The 24,492-nt window shown below is 43.7% G+C and overlaps 1 protein-coding gene across 4 annotated transcripts in view; it reads left to right on the top strand.

Moving 5' to 3' along the window:
- The window catches only part of FRMD3 (FERM domain containing 3), a 296,566-nt gene that overhangs the window by 90,132 nt on the left and 181,942 nt on the right, over positions 1-24,492 (top strand). The window lies entirely within an intron of this gene.

Consider the following 24,492-nt stretch of genomic DNA (forward strand, 5'->3'; position numbering starts at 1 on the left):
CATATCCATCACCTCACACAGTCATCATTTTTATTGTTGTGAGAACAGCTAAGATCTCTCTTAGCAAATTTGAGTATACAATCCTGTATTAATAACTAGAGACACCATGCTGTACATTCGATCTCTAGAATTTACTAGTCCTGCATAACTGAAACTTTGTACCCATTGGCCAACGTCTCCCCATTTCCCACACTGCCCTGTCCCTGGGAGCCACGGCTGTCCTCTCTGTACCAGTGATTTCGACTTTCTTAGGTACCATACATAAGGGAGATTTTTTCCTTTCTGTGTCTGGATTATTTCACTTAGCATAACGTCCTCCAGATTTATCCATATTGTTGCAAAGGACAGGATTTCTTTCTTTTTTTTAAGGCTGAATAATATATTTAAGACTGAATAATATTCTTTAGACTGAATAATATTCATTGTCTATGTGCATACATGCCACAAAGTCTTCCTCTAGTCATCTGTCTGTGGACACTTCGATTGTTTCCGTATCTTGGTTGCCGTGAGTAGTGCTGCAGTGAACACGGGAGGGCAGGTATCTCTTCCAGATCCTGATTTCAGTTCCTTCAGCCGTATACCCAGAAGTGGGATTGCTGGATCATATGGTTGTTCTATTTTTAATTGTTTGAGGAATCTTCATACTGTTTTCCACAGTGACCGCACCAATTTACATTCCCATCAACAGTGCCCCAGGGTTCCCTTTTCTCCACATCCTTGCCAACACTTGATAGCTTTTGTCTTTCTGACAATAGCCATTCTAACGGAGGATTTACTGTATTTGTCATTCATTCTCTTGTTATAATATGAAGAAAGTTTGCATGTCCTGTTTTTCTGAGTAGCTTGTAACCCCACATTTTATACCTGTTTTCATCCCCTAAACCTAGTAGAACCTACTGTAAATGACTTGTATGTATTTGTTGCTGGTGATAAAAAACTATCATCACCGGAAGCATGGGGTCTGATTTTTCGATGAACGTCCCACCCGCCCTCTCTCAGGTTTTCTAAATAGTAAATGCGTAATGGAAGCTGTTGGCCACTCTGTAAATGAATTATAGTACCCATCTGTGTCTTTAAAAAAGAAAACTCTTTGCCTGTCTTTTTGTGAGTTACTCTGTGTAACTCACAAAAAGCTTTACAGTTTTTGTTGAAATTGTCTGCTGGGGAATCCAGCAAATAAATATTCTGCTTCCAAACAGATGGGTGCTGCATTCAAAAATGCACTCGGTAGACACTCCCTGTAAATGAACACCTTCCTCATGCACAAGCCTTGTCAGTGCGCTGCGCCGTCCTGAGACAGCCAAGAGCCCTAAAGGAAGGTGGGCTGGCAGAGTGCAAGAGGCGTGCTGTCTTCACTTCTGTCTGCTTTGCTTCATGTCTGATTTGTTAGGCTTCCCTCCGTCTTTGTCCTTGAGAACTTACTTTATGGGAAAAAGAAAAAAAAAAAAAAAGAAACTAAAACACCCAACAGGGTTTCCCAAGTGTGTTCTGCAGGCAGGATGTCGGCTCTCTGCAGAAAGGGTTCTGTGGTCAAACACCTTTGGGAAACACCATGGTGCCCCTCTGGGTGATCACAGGCCGTGTTAGCATGTAAAGAGCTCAGAGGTGCACTGCAGAAAGAGGATACTGGTTTGATTTTATTGAGCTTTCAGAGTTTCCTTTCCTTGTTAGAGCAAGGATTCTTTTCTTGATTCCTTTTTAACTTCCCAAAGAGTTGAATCAAATACCCAGGAAATTTGGGGCAAATTAAAGTTTTATACATGGAATTTATGATAAAATACACAATTTACCATTTTAACTATTTTTTATTGTGATATACACAGCATACAACTTATTATTTTAATCATGATAACGAGAATTTTTTCATCATCCCAAACTGAAACTCTGTGCCCTTTAAACAGTAACTTCCCATTCCCCTATTCCTGGCCCCTGGTATCCTCTGTTCTTTCTGTCTCCATGAATTTGACGACTCTAGGTACCTCGTATGAGTGGAATCACACAATATTTATCCTGTTGGCTTATTTCACTTAACCTAATGTCTTCAGGGTTCATTCATGTTGTAGCATGTGTCAGAATTTCCTTTTTTGAAAAGGCTGAATAATATTCCATTGTATAGAGATACTATATCTTATACATTCACCCATTGGTGGGTATTCGGATTGTTTCTACCATTAGGCTATTGTGAATAACGCTACCATAAACATGGGTGTACATAAATCTGTTCGAGTCCCTGCTTTCAGTTTTTTTGGGGTATATATTCAGAAGTGGAATGGCTGGATCATAGACGAATTTTATGTCTAATTTTTTTGTGGAACCACCAAACCGTTCTCAGCACTTGCACCATTTTACATCCCACCAACAGTGCACAAGGGTTCCAGTTTCTCCACCTTCTCACCAATACTTGCTGTTTCTGTTTTCTTCCCCTCAATCAGCCATCCCAGTGGGTGTGAAGGGGTATCTCACTGTGGTTTTGATTTGCATTTTTCCAAATGATTAATGATGGTGAGGGTCATTTTATGCTCTCAGGGTTCTTTTGAAGATCTTATGAAAGTTTTAGACTTTCTGCACAGAAAAGTACACATTTGCATAACAACCAAGGGGAGGCCATCACGGGGCCCCTGAAGCCCATGTGGGGAGCCTCAGGCCCAGATTAAAACCCTTCCTAGGGATTAATATTAGGCTTGGGGAGCTCTCTCTAAGCCATTGCTGTAAAGAGAAAGGACTGCATGGTTTTAACTTTTGTTAAGAAGTATGAGAAACTGACTGTTCTAGACTGAAATATAAGTCTTTGGACACAGGAACTTTCATTGTCCAGGATGTAGTTTTTGGGATGAGAAAGAGGAGAAAGAAGGGAAGGCAGTCCTGGGAAACTGAGTGGGGCTGTGGGGTTCAGGCAGAGAGAATCGGTCTAAACCTTAGAGCAGGGCCAGGAGTTGGTATTTTAGGAAGAACTGACGGGGGAGGTGAGAGTCTGATGGCTCTGCTCACACTGGGAGCCCAGGTCTCAGGGGAAGAGGAGGAGCGATGTGCAAACTTTTTAAAGGAAAGATCCAGATGAGGCCCAAGGCTGGGAATGTCTAAAGTGAGTGAGCGTGGGTTTGTGTGTGGGTGCAATTGGACGTCCAGGTGGGTAGCACCAAGGCGAGGGGACTGAAGATTCAATTCAAGGTCAAGAAGCTGATAATGGAGCCGTGGGTGGTGTCTGGAAGCACTAGAGCGGGGCAGAATATGTTTGCTCTGTAGACTCAGTCAGATGGTGCTGGTGTATAGACAAAACCCTTTTCTTCATCAGCAATAGAACCTTGACGTGGGAAGGTCTTGGTAACTGGCTGAGAGCAGCACAATCATCGAGGAGCTTGGCTACAAAGCCTCTGTGTTCTAGGAAGGGGAGCAGAATATGACCAGGTTCTCAAGCTGCTCATCCGCTGCCCTAGGGCTCAGCATGTCCTATGACTAGAGAGAGGCTTGGTGCACAGTCTGGGGCACACCTGGTTCAGAGACTTCATCTGTAGGAGTTGGAATTATCTAGGCAGTGGTTCTCAAGCTTGGCTGTGCGTTGGAGTCACCTGGGAAGTTTTACCCATCCTTGTAGCCCAGCCCGCTCCAGACTCACTAAATCAGAATCTCTAGGAAGCGGAGGCAGGACCCGGGTATCAGGATGTTCTAAAACCGCCCAGTAACACAGATGTGCATCCGCAGTGAGACCCTCTGATGTCCAGGCAAGCAGTCAGCTAGTGGTCTCTGAAAAAAAAGTAGTTCTCAAAGAATTTTGGTTGAAACCAGGTTGCTGAGTTCAAAATCATTTCTCAAATCTCCCTCTACTCACTCAGGGGGAGGTTTTCGTGGCTTAGTTATCTAAAGCGCCTACGCTGAGCTTTACAAATTTGATGTGCATACAGGTCACCTGTGGGTTGTGATGCGGCAGGTCTGGGGTGGAGCCTGAGAGTGTGCATTTCTAACGAGCCCACTGGGGAAGGTGAGGCTGCTGGACCACACTTGCAGGATTCTAGGCCCATAACCGCCGAGCTGATCTTCCTCATTCTTTTATCCATCACATTTCTTGAATGGTGCTTCCTACCTGCAAGACACTTGGCTAGATAGGTCCTGGGAACATGGTGGTGGACAAGAAGGAGACAGCTCTTGCCCTCAAGGATGATAAAATCTAGGAGGAAAGGCAATACACCTGTTATTTTGCAAAAAAAAAAAAAAAAAAAAAAAAGACTTAAATACAATAATGATTAGGACAACAAAGGAAAAGCACAGGCTGCTGTGAAACTATGTGTTAGGGAGTCTTGATCTAGTCCATGGCATATGATTGTGATTCACGAAGGAAAGTGAACCCCAGGAGACCCGGGCTGTACTGAAGCTCACTCCGGTTGTGGGAACCCGCTGACTTCTTCCTGCAGTTCCCAAAAGCACTGGCTATATTTAGTATCTTGACCCTCTTTTCCTGTGTACTTTTTCCCATGGTGGCCTCAGCCAATCTCTTGGCTTTCCTTATCCACCCTGTCTCCACTGCCACCTCTCTTCTGGGCTCCAGGTTCAGGTTTCTAACTACTGATGAACACCTCCAATGAGGAGACACACATTAGCCCCCCAAACCCAACATATTCAGGGGACGGATTCCTTCCCTCTTCACTGCACCACCATGATGGTGTCACCACCATGTTTTTAGCCAATCAGCAAAACCTAGCATTTTCTTTTAACCAATATGGACTTCATTATTGTTGACTGAAGGGAACAGCACATATTTTTCTCATAGGATCTGAAATAGGTGTTTGTTACATTTGTTTGATTTGTATGGTAACCAAAGGTGAATAAATCACCACTCAGTGAATGCTGTTTAAATAAATGAGACTTGGGGGAGGAGGGAAAGGAATGGACATTCAGTTAGTCTATGTATTTTTACTGTGTCTTTTATGTACCTTAACTTACTTGCTTCTCCCAATATCTTTTCAAGAAGGTGTTGTTACTTTCATTGATAAGGAAATTGAGGCTCATTGTGTGTCCAGGTAGTAGATGACAGCAGCATGTGAACCTAGATTTTTCCAACTCTGAAGACTGTCATGTTCTTTTATTAGGCTTCACACTTCGTTCATACACTGTAAAGTGTTCTCTAAATTGTTATTATGGGTATATATTTGAACCAAAAGCTCTTTCAAATATTATGAATGCTTTAACAGAAATTTGTAAAATGCAAACCACTGTCTCATGAAATCAGACTTTGTTACTTGAAAATAACTGTCTAGCTTGCAGCGTGTACTCAATAAATATTTGTCCTCTTTCAAATAGTCTCTGTTTTGGTTTTCTTTGGATTTTTCTTTTTCCTTTCCATGCTCCACTCTGGACATTGTCTACAGAACCTTCATCTTCCAGAACATGAAATCTCTCTTCAGCCAGGTCTATTCTGCTGTAAATCCCTCTATAGCATTCCTAATTTCTTCTATTACATTGTATTTTTCAGTTCTAGAATTTGTATCTGATTCTTTTTTTTTTTTTTTATATATAGACTCTGGCTCTTTGGTGGTTTTTTATCTTGCCACCTATTTCCTTAAACATGTTCATGAGTTATTTTAAAGTCTATATCAAATGACCCCAATTTCTGGACCACCTGTGAGACTATTCCTATTGTCTGTCTGTCTCTTCCTCTTGGGCCTGTCTGTTGGCATGGCTGGTAGTTTTTAATTGAATGTTGGACATGATAAATGAAAAACCATGGAGGCTCATGATATTTTCTTCCATTGTAGGAGCAGAGCGTCTTAATTCAATCTCCCTTACCCAGGAGGTGTAGCCCTGCAGGGGTCCCAGCTGAAAACCTGGAATGTGTACCTGGGCTCCTCCACTTTGGTGGGCTCTGAACTCAGTTATATCTCCTTTTTAGTGATGAGAGCTCTCCTTAGTTTACCGTCCCTCTCATAGCTGTGTTTTGCTCTGCTTCTCTCTTCTCTGCCTGTGGAATTTACGAATCAGCAAATGCCTAAGTGGTGGTGGTGGAGACAGTTTTGGGGCAACTTCTAGCCTCCTTACTCTGAGAACTTGGCCTTTCAAGTTCAGGTTGTCTTGGTAACTGTTAGATGCCTTCAAACAAATTTTTTGTTTTTAAATTTTATCCAGGTTTTCTGTATGCATGTCTATCATTGCTGGAAGGTGACATCTAGTTGTGTTTTTTTTTTTTTTTTTTTTGAAGCTTTGAAATTTAAGTCGGTGCAGCTGGTTTTTGATGCCCCAGAAACAGGTACCATTCAGACGTGCAGGTGAGAGATCTCTGCTTGAGTTGCAGTCTAGTCTGCTATGTGTTCATCCCGCAAGAACCCTGGGCTTTTCTCTCATCATAACTTTTGCTTTGCATTCTAAGGAGGTAACTTGAAAATGAATTGAATATCATGTACTTTATCAGATGTAGAATGGGAGCTTTATTTAGCAGGAACAGGCTTAAATAAATGATAGAGGCAAGGGTAACTCAGGAGACTCCGATTTCTAGCTTGGTCTCCAGGCAGTAACAAAGAGCAGTAATTCTTCCTTGGAGGAAGGGAAAACCATGGGGATTTCTAGTGACCTCACCATGCTGGTATTTTTACTGTACTTTGTCTTTTTGAAGGTTGGCAGTTTTGAAGGGTATGGGAATAGGTTTTGAAGTGTTTCAATGCTATTTCTTTCTCTGTGTTTGTGTCTGTATGTTGTAAATGTGTGTGCATATACACATATGCTCAGCACCCAGCCTTGTTTTCACATCTCCTGCTTTCAAACAGGCATTGCAAGGGGGGAGGGTATAGCCCAGTACTAGAGCCCGTGCTTAGCATGCACAAGAACCTGGGATCAATCCCCAGTACCTCTTCTAAAAATAAATAAATAGATAAACATAATTACCTCCCCATACAAAAAAAAAAAAAAGAAAGAAAAAAGAAAAAAGACATTGCATGAAAAGCATAAATTCTCCCCAATCTCAACCTCTAGAAACAGGAAGAAAATTTAAACCAAGAGGTTGACAGGAGTTTATGGCTGTAAGATTTCATCACCTTGCTGTCTTACCTTACAGACACACCTGCCTCCGCTTATTTATTTTTCTTCTCCCCTCTCTGCCGGCAGTGTACCCAGGGCCCGAAGGAGGCCAAGCTGCATTCCTGGTGATAATTTTGAGGGAGGAGCTCCAGCTCTTTGGAGACTGGAAGTTGGCATGAGTGCTTTCCTTCAGAGGGGTGAATTCTCCCATTTGAGCTTACTGACTGGCGTGTTCCTTCCCCCCCTCCCTCCTCCTGTTTTTATTATTGTTAGTGGGATTGTAAAGAAAGTGGATGATGTGCTTCTGACCCTAAGAAACTTGGAGTGTAGTTGTGTGGAAGGTCAAAGATACAGGAAAAATTAAATATCAATAGAGATAGTTAAATAGCAACAGAAGTTAATAAAAGACGAACACTAACTGGAGAGTTCTGGCCCTGCTATAGAAATGTGATGAGAGGGAGGACTCGGCCAGGGTCACATGGAGGACTCTGCGGACTCGAGGACTGGGGGTTCCTGTGGATGCAGAGTTGACAAAGCACGAGGTGGCCGTCCCTGTCAGGGAGACTAGCGTGCAGAGAGGCTTGGGGTCGGGAAGGAGCAATGTAGGCTTAGGGCCCCAGAGAGCATCGTGTAGGAATGTGGGGAAGACATGGGTGGAGAGGCTGAAGTCCCTCTGTGGAGAGTCTCAAATGCCAGTTGCTGGGTTGGGTTTCAACATCCCACAAGCAAAGGCGGGACCTCAAATGTCTGTGAGTACAATGATGCTTGTCTTAGGAAGGCTGAGTTAACAGGCTGCAGAATGGGTTGGGAGGGGAAATACTGTAGGCATGGAGGGTAGGAGGTTGCGCTATGATCTCAGTGAGTGAGGTGAGGGTAGGTGACAGGAGAGGGGAAATGATGAGGCAGATGGAGAATGCTTTTGAAAGAACAGTGGTGAAGGATTGGCTGAGTCTAGGCTATTGACACTTTATGCAAATATACATTATGTGCCTGTGAAGCAGTAAAATGTAAACACATTAACAAAGATAACTTTATGGGAGCATTTTTGAAATAACCCTCAATCTTTCTTTCTCACCTCTGACCATCACCACGCATGGTCCACATTTCCACACTTTATTTACAAAATGGCTGCTTTCACACAAAAAGCATTTTTCCAGTAAGGAGACCCTGATTTTTCTGTTGACTTGCATTATATATTTAGAGATATGTTCTCATAAGAAAAAAAAAGGAATTCCCTAATGGATATGGTGTCGGGCCTCTACTGAGGAGGAGCTGGGATGGGCCTGGCCTCCTGACAATGGGGCTGACATTGGCGGCCCCCTGGGGGCTGGTGTGGGTTCCCCTGGCTAGTGTCCTCCTTTTTTGGTAGCATCATTCTCACTCCTGACTCCAGAATGTTTCCCCTATCATGATGGTGCCTAAGTAATTGCCAGTCAGGACATGTCATATCCCACGGGATGGCTGAGCGAGCCACTCTCTCACCTGCCTTCCTGATGGGATTTGTTCTGGATGAGCACATCCTGAACTGTGGGCCACAGAACACTCTCCTTTTGGCAGAAAAGGAATGCCTTGCAGAATTTGAGTTTGAGACATGCTGCATATTTTATGCCCCACCTTGAGTCTTCTCTGAAGAGCACAGCGTGCATTCAGATATTAAAGCCTCTGAGAAGTTGGGCAAGCGAAGAAATTGATGCAACACGGTTGAGCCCAGTGTGGTCCGGTACTTGCTTGCCCGTGGAACACTACTTGTGCATAACGCTGATTAACATCGGGGTGCTGGAATCCAAGGCTTCCAGGCGGGCTCCCTGATTACAGCAGAGTCCCTTCAGTGAATGAGCAGAGGGGTGTTTACGAGGCCCCTGCTCTGTGCTGTCCCAGTGCACGGGGATTTACAGGTGTTCTCACATCCAGACCTCGAAACAACCCTCCGAAGTGGATCTAAGGAAACTGAAGCTCTGATGGGCTGGGACACCTGTCTCAAGTTACATGGTGACAAAGTGAGAGGGTCAGAATCTGAGTCCAGATCATTCCAAGTCCAGAGTGGGACCCCTAGCTCTTTGGAGAGTTTTGGGTTCTCTCACTAACACAAGAGCTGTTTCATCACAAAGGATTCATGCTTCACCACTTAAACAAATACAAATGTCTCCCATAGACATCCTGGGTATGATCTATTTCATTTTGGTCAGAAAGGAAGTTTTGAACCAGGCGAATCTGTAATGGTTCCTTTTCAGCCCTTTCCCGTGAGAGAGGACCCGAGTACAGGTGCTCACTGACACGGCTCTTCCTTTGCACTGAGTGATGGGGACTCTCAGGAACCCGTCCATTCAGTGCTGACCGTCCTGCTTTCATCCTCTGGGAGCTGATGCCCCGCCCATCTGCCTCCGTGTCCTCGCGCTCTTCCCCGTGAGGGAAAGTTCAGGACCGGGAAGAAGAACACGTTCTGAGCATCATAGCATAAAGGCTGAACTTTGACATGAGAGAATGGAACAGTGCAGATAATTACCTGTTTTTCCAGTTGCTCGAGGGGTTGCAGGATTCTCTGATGGGCCTAGGAATCTCTGGCTTGCTCAGAATGTTTGTTTCTTTTTCCTGCTCCTTTTTGCTAGTGGTCCCTGCGTGGCCAGGAGAGCAGGCGGCCAGAGTGGCTCCCTGCACTGCTGACTGTGTTCTGAGTGTTCCTTACAGAGTGAATGCTTCTTCATTCATCTTTTCCCCTGTCTCCTTTTACCTGTCAAGAAGTGGAAGGATGGCACCCAGCTTCCCTAAAATTGGAGCTTTATAGGGTAGAGTTAGGTGTGAGCAGTTTTCCTCTAGCATTTAAGCAGGGCCATTAAATTTTTCTTTAAGCTATTTGCCTCTATTCTGTTAGTAACAATTAGTTTTAAAGACTAGCAACTAAACAGACAAGAGAAAATGTTCCAGCTTGTTCAAGACTCGACCTTTCAGTCAGTTTTATTGAAAGTGAGGGAAAAGGAGAATCACTGTAAAATGAAATTCACAGGTTATCTCCAAGCCTTCTTTGAATCATCCAGCCCTCGACTATTCATTTATTACACACTGGCAACATGCAAGGCACTATGCAAAATCTTGGACACCGAAAGTCATCGCATCAGATCCTACCAGATCAATCTGTGTGTTCTGTTCATGAATCCAGACCCTCCTGGGACATTAAAAGTTAGCACCTTCCTGGGATGAGGGATGTGCTGATAGGCTGCTGACTTGGAGAGCTGGGTTGTCTCAGGCAAGGGGGTTTAAAGCTGGGAACCCACTCTCTGATTGTTGCAGCACAGTCCCTCAAAGGAATGAGCGATTATCAGGCACCTGCTCTGGGCAGTCACCATGCAAAGTGAATTACGTATATCCTCTCACTTAAATCTCAAAACAACCCTCTTTGGTGGATCTGAGGCAACTGAGTCTCAGAAGAGCTTGGGAACTTGTCTGAAGTTATATGGGACATGGCAGGCTCAGAATGGAAGCCCAGATCAACCCTAAGTCCCCTGTGCGACCCTATCACTCCCTTTCTGATGTGATGTGCAGTGAGATGGGATGCAGAACCTTCCTTGGGCTTTTCTAGATGTGCTCTGGTGGAGGAAGAGCTGTTGGAGCTTCAGGGCAGTTGGAATCAGAGGATGTGGGTCTTAAGATCCTCTCCTTCATTTAAAAAAGACATTTTAAATTTGTTGCATCAGTTTTTCCTGGAAAATTGGAAGTGGTTATGAGCTCATAGCTGCCCTCAGCCAGATTTAATGGTTTCAGCACACTGGGCCAGCTGCACTTTACGAAGTAGAGGTGGCCGGTCCTGTCCCCAGGGGTCCTTGTCCTGGGAATCTCTGCTTTTACAAAGCTCCTGGGGATTCCAGCGTGCATCCAAGTTTGAGAACTGGTGGACCCGCCGTGACTCATTCTGGCCCTTCTAACTCATTACTGCTCATCCAGGATTCCTCCCCACCACCATCTTAGTTTTCTGAGAAGTCCCATGGGTGAGGAGGTGCTGGCCACATGAGTTTTAATTATGTATGACTGCGGAGCCTTTACCTGACAACCACTGGTTTCTAATTTCCATCTGAGCTTTGAAATCAGTCCTCTCTCTCTCCCTCAATTTAACGTTCCTTTTCTAAAAAATAAATAAATAAATAAAAAATAAAAAAAAATAAAAGATGTTCTTGCTCTTATTTAATTCTGTGCTTTCAGGGAGGTGCTTTATGCATTTTTTCTTTATCAATGACTGAGATGGGGCAATTATTAGGTTTTAAGTTTCTCCTCCACAAGGGATACCCTCATGAATAAGGTACAAGTCTTTCTCCCACTAGGCATTTCCACGCTGCCCTTGGACTCTCTAGCTTGCCTTTGTGATTCTGGTCCGAGGAAATTCAAATTCCCTATGGCAGGTAGGAAATCCTGAAGCGGCTTGACCTGTAGGTATTCCTTCTAGTGACTGCCCAAGAAACATGCTGGCTTTCTCAGAATTGGCATTACCAGGGGGGAGTGTTGATGGCCTCTCCACTGGATTGATTTTGCTGGAGTTGAGCTCTTTTCGAGTGACCCGAATAACAGCTACCCTTTAGCCGTGCACTGCTAGTTACCAGTTGTGGAGATGGCATTCCATCCCCGGCTTGCTTTGGGCAAACTGGAGTTTTAATTTTTGTCTGTGTCTCTCTCTGACACAGGGGGCTTTAACTCATTTGATGATGGATGGTCTCCAGCCAGTGCAATTCCTCATCCCTGCTGATGTCCGAAACTTGTCCCGTTTCAGATGAACCTCCTTTGAAAGCTTTCTGTGCCGTTGGACATTTGTAGAGCACATTGGGGTGGCCTGCCTGAGTTAGCTCCAGTGGGGGCTGCCTCCCAGCTCTGGGTGTTTCTGGGGCTGATGTCTTTTCTCAGGCTGGAGGCTTTGGATACTTTCATTAGTGCTGTTGGGGCTTCAGGGTGGGGCTGCAAGTCAAAGCCGCAGCGGTGATTTGGCTGCATGGCTGCTGTCACAGGCTTGACCTAAAGAGAAGCCTCCCTGTGCCTCTCCGCTCACCTCCCAGGCGCCGTGTTCCCAGGGTGCCTATTCCTCCCTGGCCCCGAAGCTGGGGTGAAGGTCAGGAGACCATGATGCACCGTTGCTCTGTTTATCCTTTTTGTTAATTTCCCAAAAGTTTCCACAGACACGTTCACTACTCCTGCTGTCAGGTGAGGGTGGGAGCCATTTACCAGACCTCAAATTCCCTGAGGAGTCAGAGACAGTAGGGATTTGCAGAGATGGTGATCGTGCTGGGAACTAGAGCCAGCAGGACTTGACTTTTCCGGGTCCTGAGTCAAAATCATTTCTCATGGTTAATTTAAAAAAAAAAAGAAAAGAAACAAACAAACTTTCTCAAACCTGCTGCTTGGGCCAACTCTGTTCATCTCACTGCACTTCTCTGTGTGGCATGTGCTTCCAGAATCATTTAGCTCTTTCTGAACTCTGCCACCTGAAATTTCTGGTTGGGTTGCTTCTCTCCGTAAAGTGAGGATTTGCTGAATGGAGTTTGAGAATGCAGCTTCAGGTGGTTATTATGATTTTTGGTGAATGATATTGCTGGAAGAGACACGTAAATAGAAATGACTGAAGGTCTATTTTCTTATGGAAATAAAGTTTATAAAAGGGCTGTCTTGGGCCTCTCTTTTAACTTCTTTTTAGAAATGACTTCAAATGATTACATAACTTATGTTTCAGTTTCTTATGGAAATGATCACAAAGCTGCATTTAATCAAGTGGCCTTAGCTCTGTGTAAGGTCTTTTTCACATGACATCTAACAACATGGATTACTGACAATGAGCTCAAAGTAGATTTTTTTTTGGTCGATATCTTTATTCTCAAATTAAAAAAGTTTTTTTTTTCTAATGGTACCTGGGACTGAGATCTAAGTGTGACCTACCCATCTGATGTCTGATTGAGAAACGGGACAGCTTGCATCTTAACATTCCTTTATTAGAAGTGTATAGCAAACAAATGTGCAGGGAGGCCCAGTACTTTGGGGCCAGCAGGATTGCAGTACTTGGCTTCATAGCCTTTCTGTGCAGGGCAAGAATTTGAAACAGGAGTTTTGCCACCCTATTATGGGTTGAATTGTGTCCTCCTAAAATTCATGTGTTGAAGCCCTAAGCCCTAGTACCTCCAGATGTGACTGTATTTGGAGATAGGACCTTTAAAGAGGTCAATGAGGTAAAATGAGTCATGTGCTGGGCCCTAATCCAATGTGACTGGTGTCCTTATCAGAAACGGAGGCTAAGACACAGAAGTACGCAGGGGAAGGACCACGTGAAGACACAGGGAGGAGGTGGCCGTCTATAAGCCAAGGAGCGAAGCCTCAGAAGAAACCAATGCTGCCAACACCTTGACCTCGGACTTCCAGCCTCCAGGACCGGAGACAGTAAATGTCCGCTGGTTAGGCCCCCGGTCTGTGGCGTTGTGTTATGGCAGCCCTGCAACCCTATACACACCCCGATGGGCGGTCTTTGTTGTCAGAAGAAGAGCATCACGTGTTAGGGAGGTATTTGGTTCAAACCAAAATACAAACTCTTAAAGAAATACAATGTAGAAAGATGGAACCCATCTCTACTGGTAGTGATGACTTCATAAACAGGACCTCTGCTCCCCTCGGGGTCCCTGAGTCATTACAGAAAAGGCCACTAATGGCCAGACTGGCTAACAGGGTCTTGACAGCTCTGTTTGCCTACTTCCGTCTTGTTCCCTTTTGTTTGCCTCTATGACTGGATGCTCACAGTCCTCAGGTCACAGGTGCTGAGGAGCCTGCTTGCTGCCTGAGTCACGGCAGTTGGTGGCTGTAATGAGATGAGGGACTTCCAAGTGGTAACCCCTTCTTATAGAAAGTCCCAGAATGGTCTAAACAGACGGGCCCTTTTAGGCATTTCATGACGTATCTCAAGAGACTAATTGAGAATTTTGTTGTTGGTCGGTTTAAAGCCCATGATTAAGACCTTTTCCAATTAAAAATGAGTTGAATGCCACTCTAATTGATTAGATAGAAAACAAGCCTTAGTTTCTAGGACTTTCTTCCCATCATCTGCTGCCTTCAAAGCTGAGAGAGAGAATTTCAGTTTAGCCAAGGTAGCTGGCTGCCAGGGGCTGCTCATAGACAGGTTCCATTGTTAGGTCCTTTACTGCCGTAATGTCACCTTTATTTCTGTGACTTATGTGCAGAGTCCCCTTTTCCAAGGAGCTGAGTCACACAGAGAACTATTTTTACAGAATACTGGAAAAATGAAAAACAAATGAAGAAGTCAAGCAGAAAGGCCTGGAATTTTTCTGTACTCAGGAGGGGATTTTGTGTGGTGTCTGCATTAGAGAAGGAGGAGGAAGGGAGAGAGGGAAGATGGGGAAGAGCCTGGGACAGGCGTCAGGGTGCCCAGTTGTCATGAACTTGCTGTGCATCCGGGGTGTGTTCATTACAGCTTCCTCATCTGTCACATCTCCATCCTCTCCTATCAGCCCCACAAGGTTGTTGGTGAGATTGAAAGGAAAGTGTGTGAAAACAAAGAAGTGCCAGTTGAGCTTTATAGATTCCTGAGGAGCCAATGATCTTGTTCTAAAGAACTTCCTTAATCTTTGATCAATTTTAACGTCCAAGTGGGAGGGGGCTTCTCAGAGGAAATGAAAACCCACAACACCGGAAAATAGTGTCCATCAGAAAGAGCTGTTCAGTCATTAAATTGCCTCCTGACACAGATCAGCCCTGTGCGTTCAGGCCGCAGTGTGTCTGGGAAGTTTGAACCCACTTTCTGAGAGCCTTTTCTCCAGGAAATGCTGACCATCAAGATCCTAGACCTCTTGGGGGAGTGAGTGGATTTGACCCCAGAGTGGAGACGTTTGACAATGACCTGTAAGATCTTCTACCCTTTACCATCCAATGTGACAGAGCAAGAGCCAGAACCCAGCTGGCTCCACTTGGGAGAGAGGGCTGATTCCTGAGTCAGCAAGCAGCACTGAGGATTTAGGCTTAGATCTGGAGGCAACTGCCTGGTCCTTTGAGAATCCAGAAAATGATGGCTGGATAACACTATGGCTTCTGATCAGATTAGCTATTCCTTGCCAGCCCTGATGGAGAAGCTGTTGAATAATTTATGATGATTGCCTTCAGCAATAACAATGGGAATGGTCCAAACTGAAGTTCAAAGGGTGCTGGCTACTCCTGGCAAGTGTCGTGATGGGAGAAAATCGGATGGCCTTGGTTGCTGGTGAATAATGGTAAGTCATGCATCAGGTGTGTGCAGTTAGAGTTGGACACTTGGACAGATGTGCTGAGGATTGGAGGAGATGCTCAGGAGTCCTGAGACAAGGAAGGATACAGTGGGGCTGGGAGGAGTGAAAAGAAGAGACTAAATAAGTTCTCATGGGACCGGGTGGCTAGGCAGAGGTGTCTATGCATCTGATGACATGTCTGGTAGAGAACAAAAATTCAGGTGGGAGCCTTGGCCCAGTTTCTCTTTGAGGTCAGTGGCAGGTAGGCGTTCCACCAGATGTGAAGTGTTTTGTAAATAATGTCACGCTGATTCTGGATGGGTCTTCCCTGGGGTGGGTGTTGGGGGTGGTGGGGATCAGAGCATTTTTTTTTTTCTAGGCTGGAATGAATTTCCTTGCAAAAGCAAAATGGCAAACGGGTCATTCATTCATTCATTCATTCATTTATTAAGGGAGAAACGACCCTATTGTTTATTATTACCAACAGGGACTCATGAATTTAAGGTTAACATCTTCTTGAACAGAACAAACACTCTTGAGTGTGATGCTTGCTGGCCAGCTTCTGAGTCCCTCTTCTGGTCTAAATTGCTTTCATTTCCTTTGCTGTCAGAGAATCCTCAGGGCAGTGTGGTGTCATCTCTACACCATTTTCACATACTTGAACAGGTATAGAATATTTATGTGGACCCTTCCACTAAGCAAAAATGGGACCATGTGTTTGGATTATATGATACTGAGATAATTTTGGAGATAATACTTGTTAATAAAGCCTTAACTGCACAGGTAGTTTTTTTTTCCCTACAGAATTATATATTAACAAACATTTATGATCTCCTTTTCTGAAACATAGGTGTGCCATGATAGTTCATTGAGGTGTTGGCTGGTAAACATGTGTCTCCTTCAATCACCTACTCACCTCTTTGATCTAGTTAGAGGGGAAGCTGAAACTATTGCAAGCTGCAGCTCTTCCTTTCTTTTGTAAAAGGTGAAGCTCTAGAAAGAGATGTCTCCAAGGGTTCCTGATGGATAGAGATGAGGGAGTGGGTCTTTGAGCTTAATAAGGAAGTAAGAGGAGGGAGAGTCCCCAAGTCTGGGAAGTGGTTGCCATGGGAGCAATTTTCTAAGGTGGTGGAGTACCATGGAGGGGATGGCTTCATGGGGATCCCACTGAGGATGGACCTGGGGACAGGGACCCCCAGCATTGCCAAAGAGACTCTGAAAGCCCTGGACCTGAGTTGTTGGCTGGGACACCTGAGCTCATCTGCTAAGTGGTCGTAGAAAGGCATTGGGTTCACCTCATCTAACTTGCTTATTTCACAAATGAAGACAGTGAAACTCAGAACTTTGTGATGTTTGGAGGTTCCTCAACCTCCCTAGATCTCTTGTTCATTGTCTGTAAAATGAAGGGAATTAGCTAATAAAATGCCTCGGATGATTTTTTGAAAAATTGCTGAAAAAAATTGGGAGTTGGGCTAAAATAATCTATAATCTTGACATTTTAAGTGCCTTGAAATTCCCTGAAAAGACACCACAGGGCCTTTGCATATGCTACTTCCACTCCTTAGAACTCCCACCCTTAAACCTTGCTCATCCTTTAGGACTCCGCTAGATGTTATCTTTTCTTGGAAGCTTTCCCTGAAACCTTTTGTTTCCCAAGACTGGATTAGGTCTCTTTCCTGACATCCTGGTTTACCCTACGTGTTAGTTTCTTTTTGCTGCTGTAACAAATTCCCACAAACTTAATGGCTTGAAACAGACTTCTTATTTTACAGTTCTGGAGCTCAGAAGTCTGAAATGGGTCTCACTGGGCTAAAAATCAAGGCATCGATAGGGCTGTGTTTTTTCTAGAGATTCTGGGGGATAATCTGTTTCCTTGCCTTTTCCAGCTTCTAAAGGGCTCCTGCATTCTTTGGCTTGTGGGCCCCTTACACCATCTTCAAAACCAGCAACTTAAATATTTCTCTGACTCTGAATATCTTTTCCTCCTTCCACGTCTATGGACCCTGTGATTATGTTGGGCCCACCTGGATGACCCAGGGTAAGCTCTGCATCTCAAGGTCAGCTGATTAACAACCTTACTTCCACCTGCAACCTTAATCCCCCCCTTTCCCTGTAACCTAACATATCCGTGAGTTCTGCGGATAAGGATGTGGACATCTGTGGGGGCCATTCATTACTCTGCCCACCGCACCCCCATCAGCACACTTGCCTATGGTAATTGCCTTGTACTCTGGCTGCGTCCTTCTCCAGACTCCCAGAGCTCAGAGTGTGTGTGTGTGTTTCCCGCTGCTTTCCCAGCAGTGTGTACAGACATTTCAAACTGGAAGCTTTTAGACGATATACGTGTGATCCGCGTAGTGTTATGAATAGATTTAAATTCGTTACCAACATTTAAAAATTGGAAGACTGCATTAAAGCTCCGAGTCCCACTTTTATGAAAAGCATGAAACTTGGCAGCTTTGGACACGTGGCCGAGGGACTCTTTTGGTGGCCTCTGTGGTCTTGGGGAAGGCCTGGGGCAGAAGCTAGGATGTGAGATGCTGTCGGCAGGAAATGAGCCGGAGCCTGTGTGGAACTAGACTGAAACTGGGGCTGAGGCTGAGAGTATGCGAGTCAGGGCAGCGGATGCATCTGCTTGTGGACGCCTGGAAGTGCTCCAGGCTGGAGGTTGGGATTCGGGGGCCCGGGATGGGGAGTCAGGGAGTGAACAAGCAGATAGGCTGAACTCACTGATAGAATGTTAAAGGCCAGGGCCGAGTGGCAAGAGTTTTGAGGAGTGTGTCGGTTAATGGTGATGCAGACTCATAAGTGATGAATAAGTGGAATCTCTAGATTCTCCGTAAGCCTCGATTTCAACCTGCCTTTCCCAGCCTCTTGGATTACATCACAACCTTTTGCTATTGCTACTTACTGAGTCAGGTCAACTGCCAGGAGTTCAACTTTTCCCTCTGTCTTGGGTGGGGGCCAGCTAATGAGCAGTGAAACAGCTTGATGGCAGGTGGCTGAAAGGTGGCTGAGTATAACAAAATGTCTGTAATAATACACACTTATTAAGGGAAGGAATAATTAATTCATAAATGGAAACTGGTGCCTGGCCAACTGACCACTTTTCTTCCTACTGTAGGTCTTCGGTTTTGTTTCTTTAGAATTTTTTCCCCCTACCAAGTTCTTAGTTTCATTTAGCGTTTGTGTTTTTGCCTATGGAATTTCTGTATTTGATAAAGCTGGCCATTAAGACTGCATCTTTCCCCCCACCCTCCCAGCTTTATTGAGATACAACTGACATATAATACCATGTAAGTTTAAGATGTACAACACAATGAATGGTTTGATACACATATATTGCATGCATGAAACATTTACCACAATAAGGTTAAGTAAGGCCTCCATCATCTCACACAATTACCCTTTTGTTGTTTTTGTTATGGAGAGAACATTAAAGCTTTACTCTCATAGTAACTTTCAAGTATACAGCACAGTATTGTTCACTATAATCGCCGTGCTGTACATCGGATCCCCCGAACCTACTCATCTTATAACCGCGTGTTTATACCCTTTACCTACATCTACTCACTACCCCCCCGCCCCGCCCCCAGCCCCTGGCAACCACCGTTCTACTTTATGTTTCCGAGTTTGATGTTTTTAGGTTCCACATATAAGTGAGATTATATAGTATTTGTCTTTGTCTGACTTATTTCACTTAGCATAATGCCCCCAAGGTCATGACTGCATCTTGATTTTGGCTGTTTTCTGCTAACTTTTCCATTTTGCTGAATTTTAAGTTAATTCGATGTAGTCTCCTTGTTTTCGTTAATCTCCTTGCTTTTCATTTCTGTAGATAGCACCCCTTTTGGAAGTCCTCAGGACCCATCATCCTACCCCAGGCTTTGTAGCCAATGTCTTGGAAGCCCATTTAGTGGAATCTGTCTCTGGCTTTATGGCAGGTGTGTGTACAAATGCAAAACAATCAGTTACCAATGCAAGGGTCTTGAGCTGAGTGAGTTCCATGTCCCACTGGTTTTAATTCTCATTGAACTTGTTGTTTCCAAATTTCAGAATGTTATTTGCTCGTTGCCCTCAGGCATGGTATGTGATAGAAGAAATGATCCTGTCAGCTGACAGATCCTGGGGTTACAGAACCCCTACTTAATGCACATAGAAATCTCTATTCTTTGGTTTCGGTGGTTGCTTACCACCCTCAAGCTGCAGCCATCAACCCGGAAGTGCATGTTAAAGTGAAGGAGAATGAAGGCCTCTGTACCTATTCACTCAGAAAAGCCACTCGTCATCCATTAGTCAGGAGCATCAGGAGTGTCCTTCAGCTGGGAGGGACCTCAGAAAAAGTCCACTTCAGTGCTTTTTGTTTAACAGAAGAGGAGTGGGAGGCCACAGGGTCAGTTGGCTTGACTGTGTTTACTCAGTGAACCAGTAGCCAAGCCCTGCCTGGTTCAGAACCCAGGTGACCTAACTCCAAGTCTGTTGTTGATCTGAAGGATGGGAGGGACACTCATGGGGTCAGTGACAGTGTATGTGACAATGGGAAGGACCACTTTCTTTTACCCTCAGTTTGTCCTCCGTCTCAGTCATGGAGCAGCTGCTGGGTGGTTCTCTCTCTATGAGTTTTTCTAAAGCTTGAACCTGTGTCAATGCTGTGAATTAGTTTATTAGAAGAGATTGGGCAATATTGTAATTAGATATTTATCTTTATTGCTCATGTGAACTAAATCTATCCTTTTATCCCTTGGCTCAATGAATAGAACCACAATACATTATATTGACAAGAAGGTGGGGAAAAAAGATGCTCTCATATCTGTCTGGTGGGAGTTAAATTGTATACTCTCTATGGAGGACACTTTCGTTAACACCCATCAAAATATTATGTGTATGAATATATACTTGCATAAATGTGTGTGTGCATATATAATGCCCACTTTTTTACCCAGCAGTTCCACTTCTAGGAATGTGTTCTGGACATTCTGGAACATTCTGAAATTCCATGTACATGAGGGTATTCAGAGCAGTACCGCTTGTTTCAAAGGATTTGAAACTACCTCTCAATCTATGGGAGAGAAGCCAAATCAAACATGGTGCATCTATACAAGGGATGCGACTGTTACAAATAACGAGGTAGTCTATGCAAAAATTGAACCATTAGTTGCATTCCTCACATTAATATAATGTTCTATGGCAATTTTACCTCCATTAACAAGAAAAGAATGAGGCTGCTCCGTATACACTAATATGAAATGATCTGCAAGATATACCATTAAATGAAAACAACAAGGTGCTACCATTTGTGTTAAAAAGAGGAGAAGAACATGTACATGATTGCTTGTTTCTGTGTGGAATCTCTGGACATATGCGTAAGGAACGGTGATGGTTACTGGGTGGCTGGGGGCAAGTGCAGGAGGAGCCTTACTTTTCACTGTAAACCCTTTTGTATATTTTGTACCATTCAAAAATTCTAATTTAAAGTTTATTTTAGGAAGAGAAAAAAATGCATATGCAAATAATTTCCAATCTGCCCTTTCAAAGTTTTTAATGATTATGGAATACACCGAACTCCTTCCACTATTCTTACTGTGAACTGTATGCTGTGTATATGAACATAAACAGTCATATATAGTATTTAAATTTATACTCATTTATATGTGAACTGGGCCGGTAACTAAAAGGAAAAAAATTTTTTATATCTGGAAACTTGGTAAATTGTTGAAGTTTCTGGTGTAGTCAGTTACTTATCTCAACTTTATGTAAGTTTTTGAAACATCTTTTTAAAACACACTTATGCATATACAGTTTGAAAATATGTCAAGCTACATATTGCTTAGGGAGGCATGAATCTATCTTAAAAGTATAAAGAAATGCACACACATAAGGAACGTGAGTTTTGTGGGATCAATGGTGAGGGAAAATATGGGATGGAATTCAGGAGAGATGGGTGCATGGTTGTTCATTTTATTTAAAAAGTATCTTCTTGTGTATTTCAAACACTGTATAATAATTTAACACGTTAATATATGTTTCTAACTTGCTGCTGGGAAATTATAGTCAGAGCTGTGTGGAATCATAAGATGAAGAAACAGTGTGGGCATCGACGACCTTTATTTTCCTTGTTCTGTTGTATCACACCAGCACCTAGAATAGAGCTAGAGGGAAGGTCCCCCAAAATGTCTGTAAAAATGAATAGATCAGCATAAAACCCCTCTGAGCTGCTGATGTGGTGGGTATTGGTTTGCGTGATCCTCCAGGGCATCACCTTGTGTCACGGGACCCCAGGAAAGGAAGTGGACAGAACCGGTGATGCCTACCACCTCTCAGATGGGCAGGAAGAAAAGAACCTTGGGGATTTCCTCACTAGCTGAGAATAAAGATGAAATATAGGGAGGTGATTGGGTGTATAATCAAATTCAGTTGCTACCTGTCCGCTGGAGCACATTGCTTGAAAAAGACCTCTTTATGGTTTGCAGGAAGACTAGTTTTCTTTATGTGTCACACTTGGTGTCCCTCTTTATAAACGTCGTGTATCAAGATGACTAATGTGGGTGTAACTCCTGAGTTCCTCTTAGCAACATTGTGACTGTCTTGTCGTGTGTCTCTGCCCAGCCCAGGAGCCACGTCGCATGGGAGTGACTGGAATGAATGGCATTTGCTGCTGCCCACTCTCAGTGGTAGAAAAGCTTTTGCTCCTTTGGGTAGCTCATTTGGTTCACATATCTGTTTACTATTTAGAGGTAGGATGGAAAGAGTGTGGGAAAATAATAACCAATAATAAATTATTATTACTAATCATACAATAACTACAACAGATGTATTAATATAAGGGGACAGTAAATGAATAACACACTATGGCTGCTGGTTATGCCACCATAGGTAGCTAGTTAGAGCAGTGATGCTAAATGAAAGTCTAACATGAGCCACAGATACAATTTAAAATTTTCTAGTAGGCATATTAAAAAATAAAAATAAATAGATGAAATTAATTTTAATCATATATTTTCTTTAACCCAATATGCAATAGTTTAATTTTAATACATAATCAATGTTAAAAAGTATTAATGAGATTTTATGTTCTCTTTCTTTGTAGTAAGTCTTGGAAATCCGACATCTATTTTACATCTCCAGTCAGGTGCTAAATTTTCATCAGAAATACCTGATCTGGATTTAGTGTTTACAAAATTTACAGTTGGAAACGTAGATCCGCGTACCCGAGTGGTTCCATACAAACTTAAATTTTTTTTCTAGTAATTGAACCAGGCATCCATTTTAAAATGAAAAGTAATTAAAAATAAATAAAATGAGATCTCTAGTTCCTCAGTCTTACTGGCCACATTTCAAGTGTTGAGTACAGTGCAGAGCTAAAACTTACGAATTTCTACATTAGATTTTTTTCCCCTGATTCCAAGAAGTTGTCAGTGTGTTTTTGAGGGTATAATACAGGTTAGACATGTTCTGACTCTTGAATAGATCATAAACTAATAAAACAGATGTATCTATTGCTCTGGGTTAAGTTAGTTTTCTGTGTGAGTCTTGCTGCTGTTTTGACAAACCTAATTCTGAGAATGCAGGTTTAAGAGCTGAGATTTAAGGTGAATAAAATTCTGGATGATAAATCTTTTACAAATATACTTAAGTTCAAGTCAAAAGGTCCAAGTAGCTCTTACTCTAAGAAGTGATATCTAACTTTCTAGTTCTTAGAGAAAAAGATAATACATTTGGAAAGAAAGAAAGAGACATCACTAAATAATCAAATTGAACCTCAAAAAATATGGAAAATATAAATTCATGGTTTAAATGAATTTCAGGAATTACTAACAGGGGAATGGGTAGTTTAGCTCCTGAACATAAATGAGTAGAGTTGAAACCGAGCAGGACTCTCCTTCCTGGAGACAGAACCCACTGCCCCCAAACCGTGTGCCCCACCTCTTGTTTGTTAAAGGCTTTAGTCTCCTAGGCCTTCTACACATTCCAAACAGCAAATTTAATTGGAGAAGCAAGAAAATACAGAAACAAAGAAAAACAGTCAAGCAAGACAAAATAATAATAATTTAGCCACAAAACAAAGAGATGGACCTTTAGTCCTTCCTCAAGGACTGAAGTATATCCTGAGCCATGTCCTCAAGTTGTTCTGCAGGTACTTAAAACCCTCTCCAGGGGGAAGACGTTAACTGCATGCTGACCACCAGCGGGGAGACCCCAGGCCAGCTGGAAGCAGAAAGTTGACGACTGAGGTTCCCCAAACATCATCCTGCTGCCTCCCCATCAGCCAGTCAGAGAACTGTGCGTGAGCTGATGGCACACCCTGCAACTCTCCCTCACACTGTTTTTGAAAGCTCTTCCCTGAAAGCCATCAGGGAGTTTGTGTCTTCTGCGCATGAGCTGCCTGTTCTTGTTTGGCCCCACATTGGGCGCCTTGCGGTAAACGCTGTACTTCCCTTCACCACAACCCAGTGTCAGTAAATTGGCTTTGCTGTGCATTGGGTGAATGGACCCAAGTTTGGTTTGGTAACAGAATTTGAAATTGAGCACACCTATTTTGAGCATAGATTTTCTTACAGAAATTTGACACCTCCCACATCATGTAGGAGGATATTGAGGTAGAGATGGATAGTCTGTCCCCTCAGAGGCGCCGTTACTAGACGAGACTGTTGGAGGAAGGCCACAGTTACTGTTTCCTCTGACCACGTGGCTGCTGGAAGTTCTAAGAGCCCAGAGGAAGGGAGCCGAGGGAGCCTGTCTCCCTGCTGATTTCTTCTCTTGAATCAAGTCCCGGAACTTGGGCTTTTCATAGGAAATAGAATTAGTTCTTCCCCTCAGACTCACAAACCACCAAGAATTCACCAGGGATCCCTGAAATAGTTATTAATAATGTAGAGGCATCCTGCCAGGCAGTTTTATCTGTCAAAGTGAGGGGCAGAGCAGGGCATGGACCAAATCTGATTTGAGTGCTATTTTGTGGGATGGAGGCTGTGGACAACTCATGGTCAGGAGGGAAATGGTTGTCTCTTCTCACTGCACCCCTGCCACCTCCCACTTGACTCTCGTGCCTGGTTCAACCTTCAGCATGTCATGGTGCATCCTGTAAGAAGCTAGCCATGGGTGTTTCCGCAAGAAGTTCCCATCAGCACCCCTGCCGGGCACTCGCTCTCTGGCTCTCTGGCAGCAGCTCACACTGCACGTGGCTCTGTTTCCCCGTGGTATTTCAGAGACAATCACTGGGTAGGTAGTCATTGTTCTCTTAAAACAGAGACGCAGCGGGAGT

This window comes from Camelus ferus, chromosome 4 (assembly GCF_009834535.1).
Source record: "Camelus ferus isolate YT-003-E chromosome 4, BCGSAC_Cfer_1.0, whole genome shotgun sequence".
NCBI lineage: Eukaryota > Metazoa > Chordata > Mammalia > Artiodactyla > Camelidae > Camelus > Camelus ferus.